A 26,294-nucleotide genomic window follows, 5' to 3' on the forward strand; every position below is an offset into this window, starting at 1 on the left:
TGCTATGTTTGCCGCATGACCGGATAGCATGACGAAATTTTTCACTTGTCTGAGCTACCATGCAGTATTCTCTATGCACTGTGATAAACACACAAAAGAAGTAAACCGGAAGGTTTTGCTTCCTATCTCAGGCAATTCGCAGCCAGTGGCAAATTGCAGCAATCACCAGCTCCTGCTCAATTGGTATTCAGGACCTGTCATCATTTCCCCAGTGTCTGACGCTGGATACAATCTGCCATTTAGCCACCACAGTGGAGCATGTTTCTCAAGCCATTACAGCAAGCTCTCAAGGCAAAAGGAAAGTTGGCTCATGAATACTAACATAACTCTCTGTCATATTGACCTGTCTGTGTTCCTGTAACCCAAGAAGAAAAAAACCCTTATCCTCCAGCCATCTATTCACCATGTCACGTTTTCTTTTTGAAAGCTTTTCAAGGTAAGACATCCAATTTACTGCCATTTCTTTCTCTGCAACCTGATAAGAGCTGATAAAATTACCAGGCACAAAGACTCTCATGAAATATTCCTATTTCTCAGCACACACAGGAGTTATGCAAGGACAAACAATTCTTAGCAAAAGTGTCACATCTTGGGGGACATCATGGTGCTTTGGGAGGCTATGAAAAAAGGAAAGCTGTATTTGATAAAACAACCATACCTCATGCAATAAAGGATTCTACAGGAATCTGGGCAAAGCCACCTGCACCTGATTCACAGTGTTCTGTCAGTCTAAATTTAGGCAGATAGAGTATTTTTTTTCCTTCAAAGACTTCAAAGCAATTGGTAAAGCACTAGCTGTCACAATAGTCCTAGGAAAAATGCATTATCTCCACCTTAACACAGGGGGGAACTGTGGTAATGAAAGGTTCAAGCAATCAAACAGTGAGGGTGTAAGGCATAAGGCTGGTATCTTGAATCTATCCTCTTCTGCCCTCTAAAGTAGTCATTATTTTTTTACTCATTTTTGAACAAAGTAACTCCTTCCATGCCTGGGGACTCTGACAAAGTCTCTTCTTACTGTGTCTGCTTACTTTTGCTACTCGGAAGCTAGAAACATTGAGTATTCTGCAAAAAACAGTTCGGAAGGCAAGGCATTTTCCACTCTCATTTGCAGTGTGCACAAATCCTGGTTGCAGGCAGACACATTTTAGACAAACTGTAGGATTTTGGGTTTCTTACCCAATCATTGGTCAAATTCTGGATACTTCCTTCAAGTTAGTCATCACATTCAAAGGTCTGTGATTCTGAAACCTGGGATATCTGCATTTCTTTCTCAGGTGGTCCTCACTGCCCAAAGGTGGGGCTCTGTGCTGTGAAGCTGACCCCAGTACTTCAGTGCATGCATGGGTCTCGCTCTAAATTCCAACTGATAGTTGAGTCACTCAGACTACCTCAGAGTGTCATTTCAAAGAAATTACATGATTTCTCCTTTGACTGTTGGGGTGAATGTTTGTGTCCCCAGAGCTCAGCATGCGTATAAAAGTCACATGTGAAAGCTGACGGAACAGTGTAGGTCAGCTTGGCACCTCTGGAGCTGGTAATTGGTCTGGATGGAGCTGGTGCTGGACTAGCCCAGGATCACAGTCCCAGGCTGACTGGAATGTTTATAAAACCTTATGAGCTTTCTACTAACCCAGCCCCTTACAGCTTTGGTTTAATTATAATGTCATACTCATTAGATATTAGATACCTGAATTCCTAAGGTCTTTTTTACTGCAGGGGATATTATTTATATGGTTTTGCTGCTGAAGTTGCATGGAAAGCATGCGTGAAAATTAAATGCATTGGCAATGTTAATAAAATGATTAATTTTGGTTTTCCCACAACAGGTCAGGATTTGATATTAGTTTTCCTGCAGACATGTAACATACCTTGTTTTATGCACACTGCTTTAAATCATCTTAGTTAAGATGAAAGACAGGTTTTAAACTGAGCCCAACTTTGTACATGGCTTCTGGTGAAATCTGCTTGCTCGAGTTATATAGGTTGACCCAGGTTTGAACACTCCTGAGTGGTTTGATCAGCAGTACAAGAAAAAGAGCAGTTATGAAATCTGAATGCTGGCTCATTTCTTCAAAGTTTGGATGTGGGAGCCTTATTCAGGTCCATCTCTAATGCATGGATACCATGTGATATATCCTCACACTGAAATATATGGTAAAGGCTAAATGAATTTCAGAACTCATTAAAGTCTTGATAAAAAGCAGTGAGAAAATTCATGTTTTTAAAAGGGACAGGATAGGCATCAGGTTGTGCAAGAGGCTGCTCTCCTGAGCCAGCCTGGTGTGGCTTTCCAAAGGCTTCCTCCTGTTTCCAGGCAACCAGGGCTGCGCTCCTGCCTCTTAAATTGTAACCGTTGTTGCACTTTGCTTATTAATTCTTCAGTAAACGGAGGAAAGTTTCCATTCCCTTTGATGGCTAATGTACTTTATGGTTCAGGAAACAGCCCTAGGTTTGGTAGTTTCTATTTAGAAGAAGCTCAGACCTAAATGAAAAGGAGACTGAGCCATCCAGGACTTGGAGGTTATAGGAGGATAACAAAGTTTCGACTGCTGCATCTAAGTGAGCTGGGAACACATTTTCAGAGGGTTTGGTTTTTTTTTCTGTGGAGAAAAATACATGACCAGGTATCTGTACTGACTGAAATGCTTTGCTAATGTTTGATCTGATTGTTTCTGGAAGAAAACACTTCAAAATGAAGACATTTGGTTTGATGCCTCTAAAATGAGAGGCTTAATTCTTTTTCTATTTTAAAGCATGTCTTGCTTTGGAGGTAATAAATTTTAGTTTAAATTTGGCAATTATTTCATTTGAAGAAAATGTTTAACTCATTCTGAAATGTTTATATATATATTATTTAATATTAATTTAAAGCCAGCAAAATGAGAGTGCCGGTTTGGGTCTTACACAAATCCCTATCAATTCACCATGTTGTGAAACACTCTTCTACTTTTATTTTAAGCAATTAACTTTTGCTTTCTTCTCATAACACCACCATTGCCCTGTACAAAATAAGGTAACCTGAATAAAGAAGGACAGGTGTTTTGCAGGAGGTGAGGAAGGGGACCAACTACATTTGGAAGAGATGCCCAGATGCTGCATTTAGATGACCTATTAATATATTTTCAGTTTTGCAATAGAGCAGCTGAGAGCTAAGTGACTTCATTACAGGCCAGCATTATGAGTAACTGGAATAGTGACCCAGACTCTTGAGCACCCTTCTGGTGCCTTATGGGGCGTTCTGCACAAACACTTATCTTACAAATCACCTGTTCTTATTTATCATGATGCACAAAGACTTCAATTTTTATTGCAATTTGGGAGCAATGCTGAATGTTTTAGATTCAAAAACAAACCACATGGCTGGGTCTAGTTTCTTATAATTACAGCTTCTTTGTCTTTTATAACATTAACTAAACTGGCATTTTCTGGGATAGTCATGGGGTGCAAATCATACTGCCCACAGAGAGACTCTCTGGTGGTTTTCTAACCATGAATTGTTTGAGAGCCACAGAAAGAAGTGGGGAAAATCTTAAGGCAGGCAAATACATTTAAGTTCCGTATCTCAGTTGGCTCCACCCCTTGCTCACAAGCTATAAAGATTTCAAGGACAACAATGAGAAGCAGCAGTTCAGGACAGCACTAAGACTACTGCTTGCTGATACCAGTTTTCAACAGGCTTTAAATCCATGGGGAAATGTAAATGGGCTAACAAAGAATAAATCTAGAACCAGTTCATCATCTGGTGTAAATCAGAGTATTCCTACTGAAGTAGAGTACATACATGGCTTATGCCTTGCAAAATATCTGAAGTGGAAACACAGCTTCAAACAAGGAGCTACAAGCCCTGAGATAGTGATCGTTTGCTGAAGAGATTTACAGCAGGAAAAGACATTCTGTTTTAATCTACTACAAAGATCCAGTTAAGTCATTTTTCAGTGACAATTCAGCTTGATAATTATCGTGTTGTGCTTTGCACATGCCTACATGAAAAATAAAATAAAAGCTAATTTTAGAATCCTCAATCAAGCCCACCATTAGTCCTAAATCTTGATGAGCAGCTCCAGTTATTATCTTCTATTTTTAAAATATTTTGATTGATTTTCCTATTCTAAAGAACTAAACTGTAAATCATTTCTGCTGGTTTCAAAGCTTTTTCTTTTAATCAGTATGAAAAAAATGAGCTCTGACACAAAGACAGAGCAAAAAAAAACCACCACGTAAAACCAAGTTCTCCCTGTTACTGGAATTTTTTGTCTGGAGAAAGCACTCCCCGTTGTCAAATTGCTCAATATGAATCTTTTTCTGAAATAATGCTACTTCCCCACTGTTGTTCATTCATATTCTTTTTGGCTATCATATCTGTCACAGTGGTAGCTAACAGCCTCGGTCAACAAGGCATACAGAGCAGATCCTAAAGCATATTTATACATGCATGAGGCCTCTTGTGGCCAACGAACGGGCATAAGCCTGTGAACCACAGAACAGTCCCCCGTGGTACCGAGCATCCTGGCAGAATTGGTCTTGTCCACTGCAGTAGTTACGTGACTGCTGTACACTACTGAGAATACACACAGTGAACACTGACCCCACTCACAGGCAAGAAAAACACAGCAGGGAATGGTTTTCTGCTCATTATTGAAGTCCACATTTGGTATTACAGCTCCCCTGTGAAAACCACGTAGTGAAGAGGGTGTTCAGGGTCTTAGAGACCTTGGCCACGGGCATGGTGGGAGATGCAAACATGTCCCCGGTACAAAACGGGTTGGTGCTCCCCAGCTGGGCAAGCAGAGAGACGCTCACCTCAACCTGCTGTGGTCTCTCCTCACCCCACCCATTTTGAAGGGACAACAAGGGTGGAAGGAAGACAAGCACCTCCAGGAAGAAGCTCAGGGGCAGAAGCTGCGTGGGAGCTCGTGAGTCCCAACGGGAGTGGTGCTGACAATATTCCTCTTTCAGTATCAGTGACATTTCCCTGCAGGCCAGCTCAAGCGGCTGATTTTTTTGGATGCCTTTAGCAGCTGCTCAACCCTTCCTACGCTTTGCACAGGCCACACAGGTGGTTGTCTGCCAGGAGACTGTTCACTTTAGCTGGAGTCTCTGTCATCATTCACTAGCACAGCTCCTGGCCCCTGCTATTTTGTTATTCTGACCAATGTAATAAAAAGTTCCTTGTAAAAGAAAGGTAAAGATTACTGAGTCAGGCCATCCTTAATGCTAATGTCTTCATGGAGAGTTATGGAAGCTTCGCCTGTCACCCTGCAATCACACACTTACTGAAAGGATGAAGAAGGCTTCAGCCTCTTGGTCCCTCCACTGTGGTACACACTGTCACAGTACAGTGCAATGCTTCCAGTGATAGGGACCAGAGGAAAAAATACGTAAATCACTAAGCACTGGGCTTTCCCCTGTCCCAGGGGGACATCTCACCCATCTGCCGTGGCACGGGCAGTGCCCTAACCACACACCTGACTCTGTTCCCCTCCCATCTTTCCCATGGCATGGGGCTTCTGTGGCCATAGGATGATAGATGTGGGCTCTGTATTTTATAGGAAGTCCTAAAGGCACAGAAAGGGTTAGACCTTTCTTCATTTTTAGCTGTCTATCATCATTAGAAAGCCTAAGCGCCCCTAGAGTATTTGGGGCAGGGGGGAAGGAATCACAAAAAACCCCACAAAAACCAAAAAGCAGAACCACTGAAGCCAGTTTTCATGTCATCTTGAGATTTTCACTTGGGCTATTTCAATTTGTAAACCTCCAATTTTTAAAAAAGTAACAGTAACTACACATCCCCTTTTCACTATGTCAGCTGAATGCCTGACAGATGTTAAACGTTATTTGCTTTTTGGCTTTCTACTTCACCTAGTTTATCCCAACCTATGAAACCTCAAGGACATAAAGCATTATAAAAATAAACAGCACTACTAGCAAAACTGTCATTCTCAAGAAGAACATTTGCCTCATTAAACTGCAGAATTTCCAAAACCAATGAAATGCATTTTTACAAAGAGCAGGAACTCCTCTGTTAATGAAAAGGGATGTGGAGAACCTTCTCTCCTCGATCATTAATGCCAGTCAATCTGCCAAGGATTTACATCAGAGACAATGAGGAAAGACACAACCTCTTCTCAGGAAAATCTGATCAGTGCAAGAACACAGTTCTGGGATGCTCACACCTCCTGCAGCAAATCAGCTTATGCACTGTGGGAATTTCAAACTGTGACCAGCATGGTCACAGCAAGGGTGACAGACTTTTGCAGGACTGATCACAGGATTAGAGGTACATTAAAGTTTCCATATTTTGGACCACTATTTGCTCTTGGTCTCAGCAAATGGGGGTACAGGAGTAATGTGAACAAGGCAGCTAGACAAAACTAGTAGGAGAAAAAAAGGTAGACTTGCCTTCTTTGGTTAAACTGCACAGCTGGGAACTGATAATGAAGTCCTTAAGATGAAAGAGCAGCTGGATCTGATTCTGGAACAATCCTTCTACCCAGCAGCGCACCAGCACCTTGCCTTCATGTAGGAGGCGGACCAAAAAAGCCCATACAGATCTTGGGATGAAATGCAAGGGGGGAGAGCTGGCTGGCTTACATCAACGGATGGAGAGCCATCTGAATGAACAGCTTCTTTTCCTTGGAGTTCTGTGTGGCTTCACAATCTGTTAGTGCACCTGCATGTGCCAAAATGCTCTGTTAATGTTACTCCAAGCAGGATACACATTGCCTGAAATATTAAGCCTCATGCAAGATCACAGTCTTACGTGCTTATCCTAGAGCCAGAGAGGAAGACAACAATGCTCTTCAGGCGGCAGCATCCAAAATGAAGTTGTCGGGCTCACTGTGACAAATAAATAAACATGCCTATTGAGGATTGGCTCCTGCCATTAAAATTGCAGGCATGTTCTGGGTTCATCCTTAACTGCTTGCTGCTTCCTGATGATTCCTTGTGCGAGACAAGCTCCAATCTGTGTTGCAGCATGAATCATAATTCATTGTGCAGTTTACCCTCTGAGGCTTGTTTTTTTTAATTCCACACATCCTTGCTTCTACCCTTTTCTAGTGGTATAAGGGCTTTTCATTCTTTAGGATTAAAAATGAATGTTTGGATTCCCAAACTCATTGAAGACATTATTACTACAACAGTAAGAAATGAAATATAGGTTATTTTACCTATTCAGAGATTTAAATTCATTCTGCTTCCTTCATAAGATTAGCTGATCAAAGGGCCAAGCATCAGTCATTGAAAAAAACCTTAATTTGCGACAATGTGAAAAATGTAATGAGCTGTAGAAGCTGTGTCTTGAAGTTCCCTGGGAACAGGAACATATGGCATTTTGTCCCTCTCAAAATGCTGAATACTGATGTCTACCCAAAGCAGGCTAAGGAACCATGTATTTTTCTCCACATACAACAGATCACCTTCTCAATCCTTCTGTAATCAGAAAGTGACTTGAGAAACGGCCGTCAATTAGCGGTTATATCTGAGAGTGTCAGACCCTCGACCTGAGGCAGCAAATAACATAAAGAAGACACCTTTGTGTCAAGATTCCCTCATGATAACACAAGGACAGCCTGCATGTATTTTATCCTTCTCCTGAGGAGTAGGGCACCAGCCCCAGCCGAAGTTGCTGATGTTCCTATGTGTTGCAGACTCACTAAAGATTAGGTTTTAACTCCTATTGCCTACACAATCTGTTCCTGTCCCTGCTGGCTCTGTTTCCACCTCTTTTCTCACTCTAACTGCAACCTCTTGCACTCTGACACCACGGACTCAGCTTCGCACCTACTGCTGTTTTTTCCCACTCCCTTTTCTAGAAACTAGGAGGGTGATGTTGAACTATGCTGCCCTTCAGCTCTGAAGCAAGAACTACCCCGTTTAGTGGCTTATAATGACTCTTTGACTTTCTTTGGGACTGCTAGTCTGACTCCCATGTGAATTTTCACTTGTTATCTTCTGCATCTTTCCTGTCCCCTCAATGTGCTGTGTGGCAAACCTGGAAGAGGTACTTCTACCTGCAGGCAATCATGTAGATTTCTGGGCAAGACTGAGGACACCACAAGTCTATGAAAAGCCATGAGCTAAATGCTGAGCGCCTGCGTTTTTCAGAACGTGTAGACTTTCCCTCTTGGTTCTTCACCGTCCCCCCATTTTGCCACATCCTGAGGCAGAGAATTCCCTCTAATTCAAAGGTACCCATGTGACGCTTATGTGGCTGCCCTGTCTTTCCCCTTACTCAGTGACAGTGATGTAGCCTATGGTCACCTCGCCTCCTTTACACGGCAATGTCTCCCTGCTGACTTGTACAAAGAGAAGTGCATATTCCTGCAGCTCTGGCCCACCGAAGCCACCACAGAGGTGCAGAGGGGATGGCTGCAAGCCCACTGAGCCAAGCAGCCACTTCCCACTGCCACTACCACACGTGCTGCTCCTCCAGTCGCAGAGGATTGAAAAGAGGACAACAGCCCCAACTCTTCCTTAGCCCTCCTGTCTGCAAGATACAATTGGTTTGAGGTTGAGAAGGCCCTTCAAGGTTTGGGACAGGTTTTCCCAGGGCAATTGATGGGTTTGCGAGAGACGATTCTAGTACCATTCAAGTGGGGTAAAAATGCAGAGAAAAAATAGCAAGGAAAAGAAAGCCGCCTCACACTGGACCTCCAAGCTGTGCACCCATGACTGTAATTAAAAACAGCAGCTGACTCCTTCTCCCCACTCATCTTCTAACAGCATTTCTCATCAAAACCACATGCAGCCCTGCAGACTCAGACCAGGGCTTGCAGCCCAGACGGCTGCTTTGCTCCAAGCTTCAGGTAAGTTCCAAACCCATATTTGACTTAGCCCTGTAGATTTACATTGAAAAACTCCAAAGAGGAACATCGTTAATGGGGAAAAAAGAAATACAGTAAAAAAAAACCCAACTGAGAGTGCAAATGAGAACAAGCACAAAACATGAGAAGGAGAGGTAGACTAGGACAGGAAGAAATGGATAGGAAGGAGGTAACAGCCAATATGCCTGAACAGAGTACCAACAGGCATAGGAGGGATGGCATCTGCTAACTGGGTAAAAGCAGCACTTCCAGTTCCCATAAGTGGAAGGGTGTAGCTGGAATTCACGTTCAGGTGGTTGAGGAGCTCACCTGCACAGATTTCTTTCTTCCTCTGCAGCTCTGTTCCAATTTTCAAGTGAGTGCAGGGCTCTTTGTTACCTGCACACTGGTAATATCACTACATATCCTTCCTTGCCCAATGTCTGCTTAGCCTCACCACCTCTAGGCCACAATCTATCAACTTGATGCAGGGTCAGGTCTTATAGCTCTCTGCAACTGATGAGCCCCATTTAGCTGCACAAATTGAGCTCAGGATTTGGCCTGTGTATGTGTACATGTTCCAGCAAACCAATTCCCTCTTCTAGTCTGAGGATTAGAGTTCATGTGGTTGGCATCTGGGACTACATGGAGCAGAAAGAAAACCATCACCAGTTGCAAGAAATAGTGAGAAAAAGGGCTAAACCATGATCAAGGGTCTGAAAGAAGGGCAGAATATGCCTGCTAGTAGAAGAATAGTTACATAAGACATTAGGCTCCTGCTCTGATCATTTTACATTTTGCATAGTTGGTGAAAATCCTGCCTTTCAAGGGACAATACATTTTTACCTGAGTATCCTCAAGTTTGGCCTTTATTGTACACTGATCTGTAGTGTATGTGATGACAGCTCCTATCTATGGCAATAAACCCTAAAATTTCTTATGAAGTATTATAGTGAAGTGAATGAAGGGAGGTAATAAATTTGATATACCTGTGCAGAGTAAAAGCAGAAACAAGGAAAAGCAATGGAAGGGAAAACATAGTTCCAAAGACTTCAGTTTTGAAAGCTTCCTTGCTCTGTCTCTGCCTCTGAGATGCTGGGATTTGTTTGGATACTCCTCCGTGTTATGCCAAGCTCAGCTAAAGTAGATCCCATGCGTTTCTGTCCATACGTTACTCCTGATCCCTAGACAGTTTTTCAGCAAGCCACACAGTTCACTAACAAACTTGATACTGCCAGGGCATTTGCAAACCTATCCACAGCTGTATAACAAATAGCTATTCTGCTTCCAGAAAGGCCAAACAAGCCTGTGATTGCAATGGTTATGCAATTACTGTGATTGCAGCTTTGCTGGACACTTTGCTGAAATGTCTCTGATAATCAGTGAGGAACAGAACTGACTTTTCACAAGTGCCAATAACGTCCATTTAGGACTTACAGTCTGTCTTTATCAACAAGGCAGGTAACGTTCTGTGCTCATATTCTGCCACCTGTGGTATTTATTCATTCCCAGTCTGAACCAGAAAGACAAATCTGTTCCAGCAATGCTGTAGAGCAACCAAATCTTTAAGGAAGAAATAGCCTGGCTGGAGGCCAGACACTTCTAATTAGCCTATACAGAGCACACACTAAAAAACTCACCTAATTAGACAAATGGCCAAACTAAAGTTCACACTGATCAACACCACACAAGAACACCATCTTTCTCTGCTTACACTCAGCACATTCACATAAGATGCAAAACACATTCAATTTCAAAATACAAGTGGAAAATCTCTGTGAAGGAGAGTAGATATTTGAAAGTTGTGTGTAAAACGAGAGGGATGGGTTTGTCACACCCTTGGGAGGCTCTCTTTAGCAAGCATTTTGCAAAACATTTCTGCAATGTTTGGCTGCTATTATACTGGGGGGGGGGGGGGGAACATAGAGGCTTCCCTGGTGGTCCATCTACTTCTTTTTAGGTACTGCTGCTTAGGGCTCTGGGTTAGTTAATTACTTCATATAGTCAGAGCCAGTTGTTGACTGTTTCATGGTTTTCTCCTCGATGACTGGTGATTTGTACCTGTCAACAAAATGGCATCAGCAGGTGCAGCTACGTTGGGTGCCAAACTGGACCTGGAACTGTGACAATGATTCCAGCAGCTCATTTCAGGGACTCTATGGTCTTGTTTTTCCTCAATGCTCTGAAAATGTGCCCTGTTCCCAACCTGAACAAATCTCTGCTGTTGTGAAAGTTCTTATGCACTGAGTTTGAGAAATACAATTCTTCCTTAACCATCAATAACCTTGCTATTTTGGTTCTATGGTCCTCAACTGAGGAAGAACTACACAATTATGTCAACTGTTATGATGGATACTTCCATCATGGGCATCAGTTAAAACTTTAGGATTAAAGATGAAGTACTTACTTATTTTCATTTGAAATTCAAGCCAAGATTGGCATTGAGGTTTCAAATGCTTAAAGGATAGTGGTCAAATGCACCACTCTCTAGTGCTTCTTACCATCACAATACACAGTGCAATTCTTACACAACTGAAAAGTTTCACTGCACTGCAGATGTCCATCTGGTCTTAAAGACATGATGTAGGAAAGGAGAAATATAGTAGCATTCATTTATAGTTCTCAAATATCTATTGAAATATCTATTATGAAAAGTCCACAAAAGTCATGTAATGAGTTTTCTCATTTTCACAAAAGCTCATGATCTGGATATTTGACTCTTTTTCTTCTTCTATTTTATTCTTGTTTGAGCCTTTGTAAATACTTTTTTAAACAGTTTCACTGCCACCCTGTCATTAGAACCTTGAAAAAAACACCAGAACAAAGCAAGCTGAAATTCCAAACTACTAACTTGACTGCAAGAGATACATCTTTCAGTGAACATGAATTATTTTGCAACTTGCAACAAAATTTATGAAGAATGTGAAAACACCATGCTAGACAGTATAATTGCTCAAGGTTTTATGGTTACATACTGCAGAGAATCCCTATGAAAGACTGAAATTGTCCTAAATCTTGCAGCCATTTATCAGCTTCATTCAGTCAGTCCCCTAACTGTCCTTTCTCTTCCACATGTCACCATGCAATGAGGGCAGAGTCACCCTCTCTGTTGCTCTTCTAATGTTCTGGTTTTTGTAATAGTTAGGAGCAGAAAGGAGTTCTGACTGGCCCTGCCTTATCAGTAGGGACATTAGACCGACAAAGAACTCCCTGAGTTGGGAAGTCTGAGAACTACAGCCAGTCTTAAGTGCTCTGAAGGAAACTAGTGATGGTTAACACCAGTAGCACTCTCTCCCCTACTTGTCAGCTTCCCCTCTTTTGATACTTTGACACGTCTCAAGCCCAGCTTGCTAGTTTGCAAGAGCTGTTCCTTTTCACAAAATCCACCCCTTCACAGACCAGGTAACTGCCACTACACAAACCCCATTATGTCTCAGGCAGAATATTCTGCCACCTCTTTCTAGTCTATTTCTTAGTGCCATTGCTCCCTATAGCACTGAAAACCTGGCATCCATGAGAAGTGATGCAAATGCCTCTTGCACAGGGATGAATTTCACCCAAGCTAAGGAAAATCTGTATGCAGTAACTACTTGAATTATTATTTTCAGAAGCCTTGAGAGATCAGAATAGGCATTGAGAACAATGCAAACCAAGAGCCTTGAGGTTTTTTACTTCTCTAGCATCAGCAGCATGCCACAATGATACAACAAAGTTCACAATGCTAAAGAAAATGCCAACTACAAAGAAGCCTCTGCCTTTATTAAGCTCTTAAGCACCCCGACTTTGTCTACTCCTACTCCTTTATTATTGCATTTTAATATTTGCCTCTGCTCATACTCTAAAGCCTCTTGGAAAAATGGACTCTATTTATTTACTTATTTTAACACATTGTCAAGCTCCAAGGTAGCTGTGAAGAAGTAAATTTGGCTACTGCCAAATACAGATGGAATTGTTTCAAAATCTGAAGGTTGTGGGTTTTTTTTCCCTTGAAAGACTTAATAATATAGCTAGTAGTGACATCCAGGATGACAAGCTAAAAAATATAACAGCAGCAACCTCATTTTGTAGGTTAAAGGATTTGAGACAAGCATTTCAGAGCATTAAGAGATTACTGCTCACAGAAAGGGAGACCTGTCCTGCACTCTGCTCTGTTTTAACTGATTCCTTCTCACTTGAAGTGTTCCAAGATGGGGGATCTGATAGGGCACTAGCTCTTTGACTCCAGAAATTACTACTGAAAATCTCTACAGCAATAGATGATGTGCTTGGACCACATTGAATCGTGACCATAAACTTAAAATTGTTTGCAAGTTTAAACAGCTGGATAGTTTATTCTCTAACCCTTTCTGCAATTTCATGTGTAGGCTTCCAGTTTGGCAGTTCTAGCTCTAGTAACATCACTGGATCTACTTCAACTATGAGAAAAACTGTTGCAGAGATACCAGCCTGCACCCTCTGTAAGTCTGCAACTGGCTTCACTTAAATGACTCATAAACACAGTGACTATTTTTCAAGCACCACCAACTGGAATCTCATGAAACCCTCGCCCTTTATTCTTGGGGTGTTTCTGAAGCACAGTGCTACAAGAAAATTCCACTGTCTCACAGACTTGCTGCTCAACAAATTATTTACCTATTGGCAGGCTTGGGAGGGCAGCTATTTTCTTAGATAGGACATAGACATATGGTACCCTTTTGGAAGAAGATACCATCAGAGTACAATCATGATTACTTTCCTTGTAATAGCATGTATTTTTAGCTGGTGTAAAGTAACAGGGTAGCTTCAGGATTCATCACAGGCTTTTTTAGAATGCATTTTCACTGAACTCTGATTCTTTTTCAAGAGGGTCCCCTATGAATGCTGCATGAAACCTAAAAGAGAAAGACAAGGCTGATACAGCTCCTTTTTCTCTGCATAGCACAGAATCTCTAATCACATTTTTTAAACATCTGTGGGTGAGTTTAGTGTAAAGCAATGGTAATGAAAACAGCCATAGCCAAAAGTGTGTGGGATATGTCTGTGTAAGGTTCTGTTGCACTCAGCCTTATCCAATGTACTCATTGCAATTCTTGATTTCTGCTGCCTACTCAGATTCAATGGCTTGTGTTTCCGAAGTTTTCAAGACAATCATACTGAAGGATATTGTCCTACTGTTGATTATCCTTTGGCTGCTGGTATACAACTGCTCTATGTGAACTTTAAGAATTTGCTGTTTGAAGTCAGATCAGGGGTATTTATTTTGGGCTTTGAGTTTGTTGGTTTTGTTTTCTGCATTTGCTCATCTTCTATCACAGGTGTGTTCTAGTCCCTGACTTACACTCTATGGTACAATCACTGTAATCAGTAGATACAAACAACTTCTCATGTCCTTAAGCCACTGCCTAAAGACAAAGACGGTAGTAGAGAAATTCAAGGGTCTTGCCCCATGTCCTACTTAATGTCATTAAAATGCAAGTGTTTCTGTCTCCTGTAGTTCAGCATTCCAACCTCTGCTCAAATGAGACATGTTGATTAGATCTATTTGTATAAGAGCTTCTTAATTTCAAATGATCTTAATTCAGCCGCACTCTCAATCTGCTTCTGTGTTTCATTTAGATACCCTCTGAGTGAACTGTTTCTTTACATGGCACTCTGAGGGCTGGGACGCAAACAGACAGCCCTAGAAGAATATCAGTATGTGACAGAAAGGATACAACTAGCAGCGGTGAAATAAAAAGGGAAAAGAAATACTCAACATTCAACCTCAGAATGCATTACAACCTACATTCCTGTCATTGCCTTGACCCATTTGCTTATACATTTGTACCTTCTCATGCATTGTTCTCTTGCAGTTGAGGAAGATAAACTTTTAGAAGAATAGGTCTTTTAGAATAGGTCACTTCCATATGCTTGGAAGACCATAAGCCCATGATGGTTGCTATGGCATTTTAAAATTAATAAAACTAGATATATTTGGCTGAGTTAAGGAAGCTATACAATTTTGTATACAAATTTATTTTTTTAAAAACTTTCTTTGTGTGATGGATCTGCAAATATCATAGCTGTAGACCTCAAAGCTGAAAATTCAATAAAGGGCTGATGGGGTGTCAATTGTTGCACTTTTTCCAAGACAGAACATTAAGCTGTCAACAGAAAGGGTGATCTGAGGTTTAGAAAAGATCCGCAGTGGCACGGCTTTCTCTTCAAATGAGTTCTTTCAAGGACAGTGTAAGAGCCAGCCTGGCTTGTGAGGTTTTCTCTACATTACTTTTTGAGTAGTTGTAAATCATTAACTGCCCCTGAAATGTTGCTACAGTTGCTAGGCAGAGGCAGTTAATTTATAAAATGTCCATGCTGCCAGGAAATCTAAATTTAGGTGTTTAAAAGAAAACCATTTAGAGCAAAGAGGGTGGGATGCAAACAGAAAGGAGAAAATCTAAAATATACTTGACACTATATCTTTCTCCCCAAAAATAGTTATGCCTAGTGAATTTTTGAGGATCTTCATAATATCACATATGGTACATACTTAATTGGAGGCAGCTGAACTGACAAGAAGAATAATATTCCAAAGTTGCTGGGTATTCTAATGTGAAATTGTTACCGAAATCCAGAATAAAACTCCTTAACACCAATGTGAAGTTAAAAACAGGCACTTCGTTTATTACAGTGCTGGGGACACGGGGGATCACTCGTCCAAAGGCATGTCCAACTTAGTATCAAAATCCATAAGTTTTTATAGACTTTTTCTGTCAGGTCATTGTTACATAAGTTCTTTACATAAAAATGCATACTATGCTCGCTCTTAAATTTAACCTTTATAATGATTGGTCCTTTGATTATATATCCTCATCAATATTCTTATTTAAAAACAATCTTTGGTCAATTTCACTTCGCTCTACTGGTTGGAATCTTCGATACTCAAATCGAGATGGGAAGGGTAAGGGGTTTGCAAGCAGCATAACTGGTGTCCATGACGGTTTCCTTAGTTTCTTAAAACAAAACACAGGAAAAACAGTAACTTTCTGGTGAGGTTTCGATGGTTAGCTATTTCAAACTTCAACAATATTAAGGTTCCTATAGTCACACATAACACAGTTCCTAAAGTTTCTATGGCTGCATTTCAAACTTAACAATCCTATACACTATGCTTCACAATTCTACTTCTTAATCAAACCTAACTCTTCTATGTGGTAATTTTTTATTTCTTTATCAGAATATTTGCAACAAAAACAGTAGATGATTTTTTTTCTCATTTAATAGATAATTCTTATTTCTTACCTTGTTACATTTTTTGCATCCAATTTATTCTACTTTTTATTTTTCTATCTAGCAATGGTCCTGCCATCTTTTTTAAGCAGCAGGCCAGCTGATTTCTTTTGCAATGTGCCACGTTCTACATTATGCCCAGCAGCCAATGCTGTACAGCATTCACTTACCTGCACCTTGAAAAATGACAACAATTCTGAAAAATTGTAGCCTCCTTTTACTAGGCTGCTGGATTACAGGTGTATCACTCTTCATACACCACTGAGATATCGAAAGCAGAGAATTAGACCAGGAATTTGAGTGAGAAGCTGCCCTACCTCTAGAAGAAAAAAGCCTGTTTCTCTGACTGTATGCTGCTAAGTCTTTGCTTCTCATTTCTGAGATGCACAAACTTTTGTTTGACAAATTCTATCTGATTTATTTTCCTTCCCCCTTTCTTCTATTATTGTTAAGAGTGCAATGTGCAGCCAAAATTAAACTTCAGGACTCAGAAATTAGATGTCTCTCTCAATATGCCATCTTTTTCACTTCCCAGCTTTCAACACTGCACCATTACAATTGCATGCTTGACAGCTTTTTCATTTTCATTTCATTTTACTGGATGTGTTCTTAAAAGAAAAATAATTATGTCAAATATAATTGGAAGGGGGAAGGTCTCCAACAATACTCCCCACCCCCCTAAGTATGGAAATAAGTTATTTATAAAGATGCCTTTAACTACCTTTCCCAGAGAAAAGATTATTCTTTAATTCTCCAATGAGTGATGACAAAGTACTCTGTAAGTCCTTTCCCTGTGACTTTTATCTGACTACATAGTCAGATGTCTAAATCTTTACTGCACTTCAATGGGGCTACACGCAAGTCTTTGCAAAGAGTACCAGCCAGCATTATTTTAACCTCATGATTTAGAAATGGCCTCTCAGTTCCCTGAGGTGAGATGATTTTGAGGCATTAGCATTCTGGAGGACGACTTATGCTTCCTATGGTGGCAGCGGTAACTGGGAAATAGAAGTTGCTTAAAATAGTTTAAAAATAATGAAAGGATTGTTTAACTTATATTAAGGTCAATTCCAATTCACTCACTGCAGATTTTACATGCCAACACCTCTCCTCCCGTATGAGCTGACAAACAGATGAACATAACTGGAATAGAAATACAGGAAGACTTCAGACATGTTGATCTGTTGATCCAATATGTTACGTTCTCTCTGCATCACCAGTCTGATATACAACAACTCTGCTCTGTTTCATACTTGCTTTATACTTTTTACTTGTAGCCCTTGTAGCCCTAAACCCAGTCTATTGAAAAACTCATTTTTCTGGACAAACTTACAGATATAAAAAAAATTAGGTTGAAATCTGAAATGTTTTGGTCCAGAATCAAAATTTTTTGGTTTGAAAAAGTTGCATCTGAGACACTGCACACCTCCCAGAGACATTCTGTCCACTGGGACGGCTGATCTCCCTACTCGCATCACACACTTGCAATACACAGGAGCCATCCTTTCTCACGGGATTAAGTGATGTACTGTGACAACTCCTACCCATGGAACATAATGAAAGCTAGATTTAGGTTGAAGGAAAACATTTCTTGAAGCAGAGAACTGGTTTTTTTCCCCCCCTGCTATTGTTTCTCCTTTAAAAAATATATATAAAATTTATAAATTTATAAAAAAGTTAAGAGGTTTTTTTCCTGTGGGAGGCAAGAAAATACATTGTGAAAAAATGTTTCATTGGAAGACTTTCCCCATTGCCTTGCCTCCCCCCCAGTCATGATTAAATTGGCACGTTCAAAGTAGCACTCTTCATATTATCGGGTGTTTTCTATGAGCCATTTTTATTCCTTTCATCTTCTTCCTACTTTTCCTCAGGAGCAGAGACTGTTGAACTGCTATTAAACATTATTTCTGGCTGGAAAATAGGAAGAAAGGTTGATTTTCATTCTAGCTGGGCAAAATCTTCTAATTTGCAGAACCTCCCAAGCCACTCTAATCAATTAAAGAATACATTTATATTTTGTTTTGATCATCAGCCAGTTTTGATTCTTCCAGTTTGTTGATTAAGCTCTGATTAAGTATTTGCCTGTGACAACATTCAGCTTTTAAGTGGTGTCATATTGTGAAGAATCCATTTAAAATACTTATATTTCTAACTTTACATGACACTGATTTTGAAAACAATAGCATAAAGAACAGTAAAGGACAAGAGTGACCAACAGCTAGCAAACAAATCCTATTCATAACCAAAAGCTTATTTACATGTAATGTGAATATTTCTATAAAGAATAAACTCAAAGCTACAAGTATTTCTCTATGGTAAATCTGGGGGTCCAGCTGAGGGATTAGCAAATGGAGAACTAGGCAACTGCCTAGCATACCAACGGGTAAAAGCTCCACAGAAAATCTTCACAGGGCACCATACATTTTCTGTACTACAGACCAAAACAGATTTCTTCAAATAATGGCACTGTTAAGAAAATGCTCACTGAACTAGCCCTTTAGTTAGCTTTATTTTCATCAAAGAACATTCTGGTTAAGCAAGCTTATATCTTTAAAAGGGCTGTATTTTAAAGCAAGACAAATTAGTTTGGATAACACAAGGACTGATCCATGCCTTGCCCTATAGCAGGCATGAAACATCAAGTGCTCTAGTTTCTTAATTTTTTTTCCTCTACCTTAATCCCATCTTCCTTTAATTGCACCCCTGCTTTATGACCTCCTTTGTGCCTTCATTCTCTGCATTTCTCTTTTCTCACCAGAAAAGGAATAGGAAGAATGGGAACATGAGAGATGTCTGATGGATAGATGCAGAAGAACTGACACGGAAGCTCTGGACTCAGCAGGGCCCCAGCTGGCACCCTGCTGCCCATGATATGTAGAAGACCAGCAGGACCAGACCCAGGGATCCCACAGCAAGTGTTCCCTTTTCTTCACTCCTGAGCTGGCAGTGAATGCTCAGATTCTGCAAGAAGGTGAAGGCAAGAAATGTGACACCACAGTGCAGAACTGGGGTGAACGGATCTGGTCTTTTAGCAAAGTGGAATAGATACTGGAGGGCAGTGGGGGCAGGGGATTAGGTCCTAGCTTGGAATATGGTCACACACATAAATACGGGTCTCAGCTCTTGAAAGGATTTCTTGATAAGTGTCAAAAGGACTGGGAAGACACACAGTCATTGTACAGGACAGTAATGTGCTGCTGCCAGGCTGTTAAGTCACAGCTGTACTGAATTTCTAGATGAGGAGGAAAAAATGGTAGGGTAGGGATATCTTGGAAAATGCAAATGTACCATAGATTTAGAGGAATGCTGCTCCCAAATAGCAGGGACACCCTAGCAAGGAAATCTGGAAATGCCTCAGGAAAAAGAGTTGAGGACTGTCAAAATCATCAGACTCCAATGAGTTCTTGGTACATTCTTTGATCACAGGGATATATATATGTATATCACTCCGTCACCAGCACACGCCAATAGACTTCCCGTTCCTGCCTCTTCTCCAGTTTTCGGTTTTTCTATTTCTTCTTTAACTATAGCTGTCAATTGATTCACGTTCAAAGACAGGTCATGCCTACAGCTACATGGAACATCATCATGCTGCTGGCTGGAAGCAGTTTTGCCTTTTTGTCTTTCCTTAACACTTTCCAGCAAGTAAGAAATATAACTTTCTAACAACTAAAAAAACCAACAGTTTTCACGTAACAATCATGATGACAAGAAAATGTTCTAGACCTTATTTAACTAATGGGCATTGTCCTTATTTCTTTAAATGACAAATAAAGCTCTACTTAAAAATAGTTATTGGGTGGATGACATATCATGCTGTGAATCTTTCTGTTGAAACCATTAATCAGAATAAATATAACTCATGGAGGAAAAAGTGACAGTATTCTATAGACATGTAAACAAAATTAAGTGAGGTAACTTAAGAGCAGTCATAACCAAGACAGATTATTTCTACTACAGATATAAATCTCAGCAATACCTTCCTAGGGACTGTTGCTCCCTAAGCTTTCATAATAATGTGATTCTATTTTGTTTAAGCAAACCATCATTTCCCATGATACTCATGCTAACCAAGTTGATGGGACAAACTGTTGGTGCCAATGGGCACTGCTGCTGGAAATACAATGGAAACTGTAAATCATATGAAGAAATAATTTTTACCAAGAATAGTGCTGAGCACTCTAGGCTCCATGGTTTAAGTCACAATGTGCAAATTAGATGCAGACATGACCAAACTTTCAACTTTAGCAGATCACCACAGCTTCCTCAATGCCAGAACAGGGTTGGACCCCCAGAGTTAACAGAGGGCAGAGTTTTTATTTTATGCAACACAGGTCAGAATGAATCACATAACTGGAACAAGCACTGGATTCCACACAGTCGTCCCTCTATTTGCTAGAATTGAAAGAAATTTTACCTCTTACTAAAGGAAAAAAAGATCATACAATAAATTATTTCGCAATTTACAGGGCAACAGTGTCTTAGAGCCACGCCTTTCTCTGAAACTATACAACACACCCAACTTAGATCAGGAAACTTTCACTCATTTCCATTCTTCCATGCTTGAAGGTAACACCCCACGCTCCAATTCTGGCTTACTCCTCAGTCATTAGTCCCTGATCATTATGGCAAATTGAATCACTGACTAAAAGGGTTGTCCGCTAAAGGAAGCACAGGACTTCTTTTACCAGAGAAAGCTACAGAACAGCTCATGTTAAGGGAAGACAGGTATTTTTGTGTAGGGTACAGGATAAAAAACTTATTCTTTGTTGAGGTGAAATAGGCCTTTGAACACTTCTGATTAGCTGCACCTTCCTATTGTACAATAGTAATATTAAAAAACAGCAATGCAAACAAAAGTCACCTGAGGTCATAGGAGTAGTCTGACACACCTGATGTACGCATATCTCTTCCACAGCATAGGAAATTCTTAAGGCCCATCACTTTGGTCTCTTATTTTCCTCATAATCCATAATTTGTGAAGAAATTTAAGCCCAACACATATTTAAAGCATCCACTGTTTTGAGCTGGCAATACGGCCCCTGAGTTTACCTCTCTCTCTCTCTGCTGTGCTTATTGACATTCTGAGTTGCTTCTACAATTAACAACTACTGCAGGTGATTTGTTGGGAAGTAGAAAAATGTGAAAAAGTATTAGCTTTATAAATAGCAAGATCAAATAGAAATAGAAATAGGTTATGGTTTTGTCATATTAACGGAAAGTGAAAAAAATTCTTGTCTCAAGGTTTTCTGATTTATTTTTTTCCTAAAAAATCTCACACATATGTGCAAAATATTTACATTTGTCCCTACAAATAGTTTGATAATAGAAAACCATGATTCTTCTCTGGTTCTACAGTCTGGAGGAGAGGTCTGGTCTACTAAACAAGTGATCTTGATTGAAACGCTACCGATGATATATTGACCAAGGCAAGCTTTAACAAATCCATCCATATTACATGCAACCAAAATTCCCATCTACTTGGGCAGTGAGCAAAAAACCCACACATATGCTCTCTGAGGTGATGCCTCCGTGGTATTGTGATGTTGAGATGCATTATGCACTGTATGCTGTAGATGCCTCCATGGTAAGTTCAGTCATGCCCACCTAATAGAGCTCTACATACATATGCTTCTTACTGGTGTTAACGTTGTAGATACTATAAGCATTCTCCATGTCTGATGGTTCTTGGATCCCTCATATCCAAGTCCTCAAATCCCTTGTATGGATCTCTAAGCATCTTGCCTACAGCTAGACTATTTCAAAGGAGAAAAGTATTTTTTCCAGGGCATCCTGGTTGTGACTACCACCCATCCCTACTTAAGAACCATGACTACCTAATAGCTAATTCAAGACAGACTGAATGAAAGGGAAGAGAACCAAGACCTGTAAATCATGCAAGGCAATCAAATTAGTTTCCCATTTGGAACTGTTGCTTAACTGTAAACTGCTATTTAGTAATCCAAGGCAGGCTGGATTGCATTTTCTACCACTGCTTGGATTGCCTAGCCTTTCACAGTAAAAAAAACCTTGGCTTTCAGGAAATTGTGCCCTCTGCAACTAAACCATTTTGCTCTAAAGGCTGTCTAGAGACTATTACACAAGCTCAGGTAACAATGACAGATTTCAGTCTACTGTGGTTAAAATGTTTCACTTCAAACATGTTTTTAGACAGAATGCCAATATCTGTCATAATCAACTTCAAGCTCATGCTGAGTAGCCTTCTTGTCTTAGGAAGTCCTCCTGAGGACTAGCCTAGACAGTTCTCACAAGAAAGATTTTCCATTTAAATGTATCAACCCTTCAAATTTTAAGTAGTAGCTACTATATGAGAGAATAGAGACAGTGAGCAAGTAAGTTTTGTGGATGAACTCACACCACTAAAGGCACTCAGTGTTTGCTTAACCATTGGTTTGAAGCTATGTATTTGCAAAACAACAAAGCCTAAACTATCAGTCCAATTATATGTTCATGAACAACATTCAATCTGAACAAGATACAGCACACTGAAAGATCAATTCTATTTGCCAGTCTTGATGCTGGCAAACTTTGTGGTTCCATTAATATATTTTCTTATATTCTGCTATATCTCATATTTTATTTTACATTATATATATATATATTTTACAGGCCAGGTAAGACTTCTAGTGGAATTATTTAAAGTTTGTCTCACTGCAAAAGAGCAAGATCTGTTAGTATCTTCTCAATTATAAGTATTTTGCCTATAAAAAGACATTATAACTTGAATAGGCTAGAGCTAGGAATTTTTTTCATGTCCTTACAAGTCAAATAATAGAATAAAAGTTCATGGAGTCATATGGAAGTATATTTTCTTTTATTGTGAGGCCATTTAAATAGGGAACATCCAATAGAACAATCAGGGAAGTCTTCACTTCAGAAAGACAGAGCTTTGAGGAAAACACTGGATACATTTATTTATACTGGCATGACGGCTTTAATAATGGGAAGCTGTCTAGCTAATCTCAAGTTATATTGTGGAGACTCTCCTCTTTTTACAGCTATCCAGGGGAACGCACCATAAAATGCCTCCACAGGCCTAATTCTATGATGTGGATTCTGACAGAGATGCTGTTCATAGTCATGAAAGTAAAAGCTCCATTAAATCTGAAGGAAGCAGAGTGTAAATTGAATCTAAATGGGCTCCAGCATAGTAAAAACAAAAGCATTTCTTAAAAACAAGTTTTCTTTTCAATCCCGTCCAATAGTTTGTACTTGCATTTTACTATATAATTTTGCTGATCAAGCACTCTTAAAATAAGCCAGTTGAACAGAGCAGGTTCCTATCTTCTAAAGATGAAACAGAATATAAATTGGACATGACTAACCATCAGTTACTCATCTTTGCTGTAATTATGGTATTTGGCCAGTAGCTTTTATTGAGGTAGGTTAGAATTTATTGCTCATCTAAGATAATGACTTCTTTTACGTGAACTTTCTGAGGCTGCATTGGCCATCTCAAAGGCATTAGTAAATTAATACATCCATATACAGAGCATTACGGTTTCCCAGGTGCTCATTTAAAAATATAAAGGTATTGAAAACTGGGAAATTCACAGAACCGTTTATATGAAACCCATGCTTTTAACTCAGTATCATATAGTATACTGGTTCTATCTTGAATGGTTTGGAAAGAAGCTTGTCCATAATTCCATCACTAAAATGACTTTAAAAGTTGTAAAGAAAAAAAGAAGCAAATAGATTAAAGAAGAAAAGGTCTGATTCTGTTACTGTGACACAGAAATATGGCAGTATCATTAATGAAAGGTGATAATTCCGAGCATTATATAAGGAGAGCAAAGTCTGACACCCAACCAGTGGGGAAAACAGAAAATTAATACCTTAATTCACCAGTATGCCTTGCATGATTTCACTAGAACTGTACTTAGTGCTTTAGCAGAAGTTGCTGCTATGCAAACAGCAGATACCAAGTCTACTAGTTGGAAGACCATGGTTCCATGGATGGTAAGAGTTATTCTGAAGAACTGACACAGTACTTCCACAGAACAGTTTGAGAAGGTGCACAACAAGACCCTGCAAAAGTCATAAAGTCTCATCACTAATCATCCTGAACGCCCTTGAAACGTGCAAAAGTCTTTCAAAAGCAAAAGCTAGTTCTTTTCTAAGTACAAATAGAAAGGCAAACTTTTAAAATTAAAAACAAACAATAAACATAAAAGCACTTGTAAACAAAGATCTTACCATGGTTTTGGTGGATAAATCCTCTTAGGCTTGGTTTAAATCCAGCTTGGTCATTTTTTGGGTTTTGGCTGACTGTACGGTCCTCTCTATGCACCAGGAAAAGTCTCTCTGCCACCTTGCCCTTTTGGCAGGTTGTCTATCCCTGTTTCTTCTCAGCAGTCTCCACTGTGCCACAGAAGCTCCAGTTGCTAGGCTCTCCTGCCTGTCTGCCCTTGTGCTCTGGAAGCTGCTTTCCCAATAGCATGTTCAATAGCTCCAAGGGCAGAAGAGTCTCCCTTCCTCTCCAAGGAGTCTCTCTTCTCACAGTCATTTCCTTTCTGAAGAACATAACACACAAATGAATAAAATACATATTGAGCACCATGATATGAAAGAAAGTGTTAAATACCTTTTTCCTATTTTTTTTCCCATATTTCCTTTTATCTCAGAGGTTCTTTTAAATTTCTAAATAATTTAATTAATTTGTGACAATTCAGTTAATTAAATCAATAAAAATCATTAAAAATATATCAGTCATCATACAAATAAAGTACAGATACTGAAGAGCCTACAGTTTTTCGTGGACTGGTACTTTACTCCTTGCTAATGGCAGACTCATGCAGAGTCGTATGATGGGAAGAAAACTTAACCAAATAGCTAATTATCAGTACTCAAACTCTTCTTATATTTGCCACACTGTTCAACATAAAGTGCTGTGGTCCTACATGTTCCTGAAGAGATTACATGCAAAGACAAGCCATGCATATAGACAATAGTATACTACAGCAGTTACATGCCTGCTTCCCTAGACAATTCTTAGGTTCCCCAGAGACTTGATTCAGCATCTTTATACCTTAATTAAGCAACCATCTAGGAAAAAAAAAAAGGCTTATTATTATCCATAACCAGTCTGATCATGGTTAATAACACTGAAATTTGCTTTGATTCACCACCAGTGGAATTATTCCAGAATTATATAAAACATCATATTGTTAGAGAATACAGATTTCATATAGCAACTGTGATCAAGTACTGACACTAAAGAGTTAGGAGGAAATGCTTTTCTTAAAAACTTTTTAGTCAGATGTCCTCTAGAAAGAAAGCTTATTCATTCACTTTTCTATCACCTCTGCCCAGTCACTGCTGTTCCTCCAGATTTTTTGAAGAGCCATAAATGAACAGATAAGAGATTCAAATCAGTGCCCCTGCTGAGGGCAAGGCAGGCATGCTTTGGTCGTCAGACTTTATTTGGCAGACAAGAGATTACCAATTAGCACATGCATACATTAGAACCATCTGCAGAAATGCTGTCTCTCTAGTGATGGAGAGTTGTTTGGAGTATTATGGTGGGAGAGAAGGCTTAGGAAGTAGGCAGAGCAAAGTCTGAAAGGAAAAAGGCTTCAAGATTGCTTCTGTTGTGTAACAACAGTACACACTAATTCCTAATACTGAATAAGGCCGTTAATCTCACACTGTTAACAATGCTTTTCATGTCTTTGAGGCAGTAGTATCGTAACACAACTGTTCTCAGGACACAGGGATGGCACTGCTCATGGGAGGAAGTACTATATTATTAGAGCAACTGGTATAGTTGGAAAGAATAGTCCTCTTTCCCTGTACCTTATAACTTCTCAGGTGGAAGAAGGTCTTCAAACCCTTATCTCCTTTCTCATTCTTTTCTTCCTTTCTTATTTCCAGTTTTTAGGCTGTCATTTTAATGTACTTTTCCCTCCTCTCCCTAAAAACAGTGCTCCTGCCCTGAAGCCTCCAAAATACTGTCTTATAGTCATCTAACAATTAAATAAACTACCAGATTTAGAATGCAATTACTTTAACCCACTACTTTTAGAACATCTATGAGACTTATGCGATTACCCCAGAGGTGCCTTCCAACCTGAACTATTTTATGATTCTATGGTTGTAACTTGTAATCTTTAAATTCAAGAATCAAGACATTCTGTCTGCGGAGAAAAGAACGAATACTAGCAGATCTAAACAATTCATTGGTTTTGCCATTTCTGTTTAGGGCTGTGAACACCA

The sequence above is a fragment of the Buteo buteo genome, chromosome 4, assembly GCF_964188355.1.
Source record: "Buteo buteo chromosome 4, bButBut1.hap1.1, whole genome shotgun sequence".
In the NCBI taxonomy this organism is placed as follows: Eukaryota; Metazoa; Chordata; class Aves; order Accipitriformes; family Accipitridae; genus Buteo; species Buteo buteo.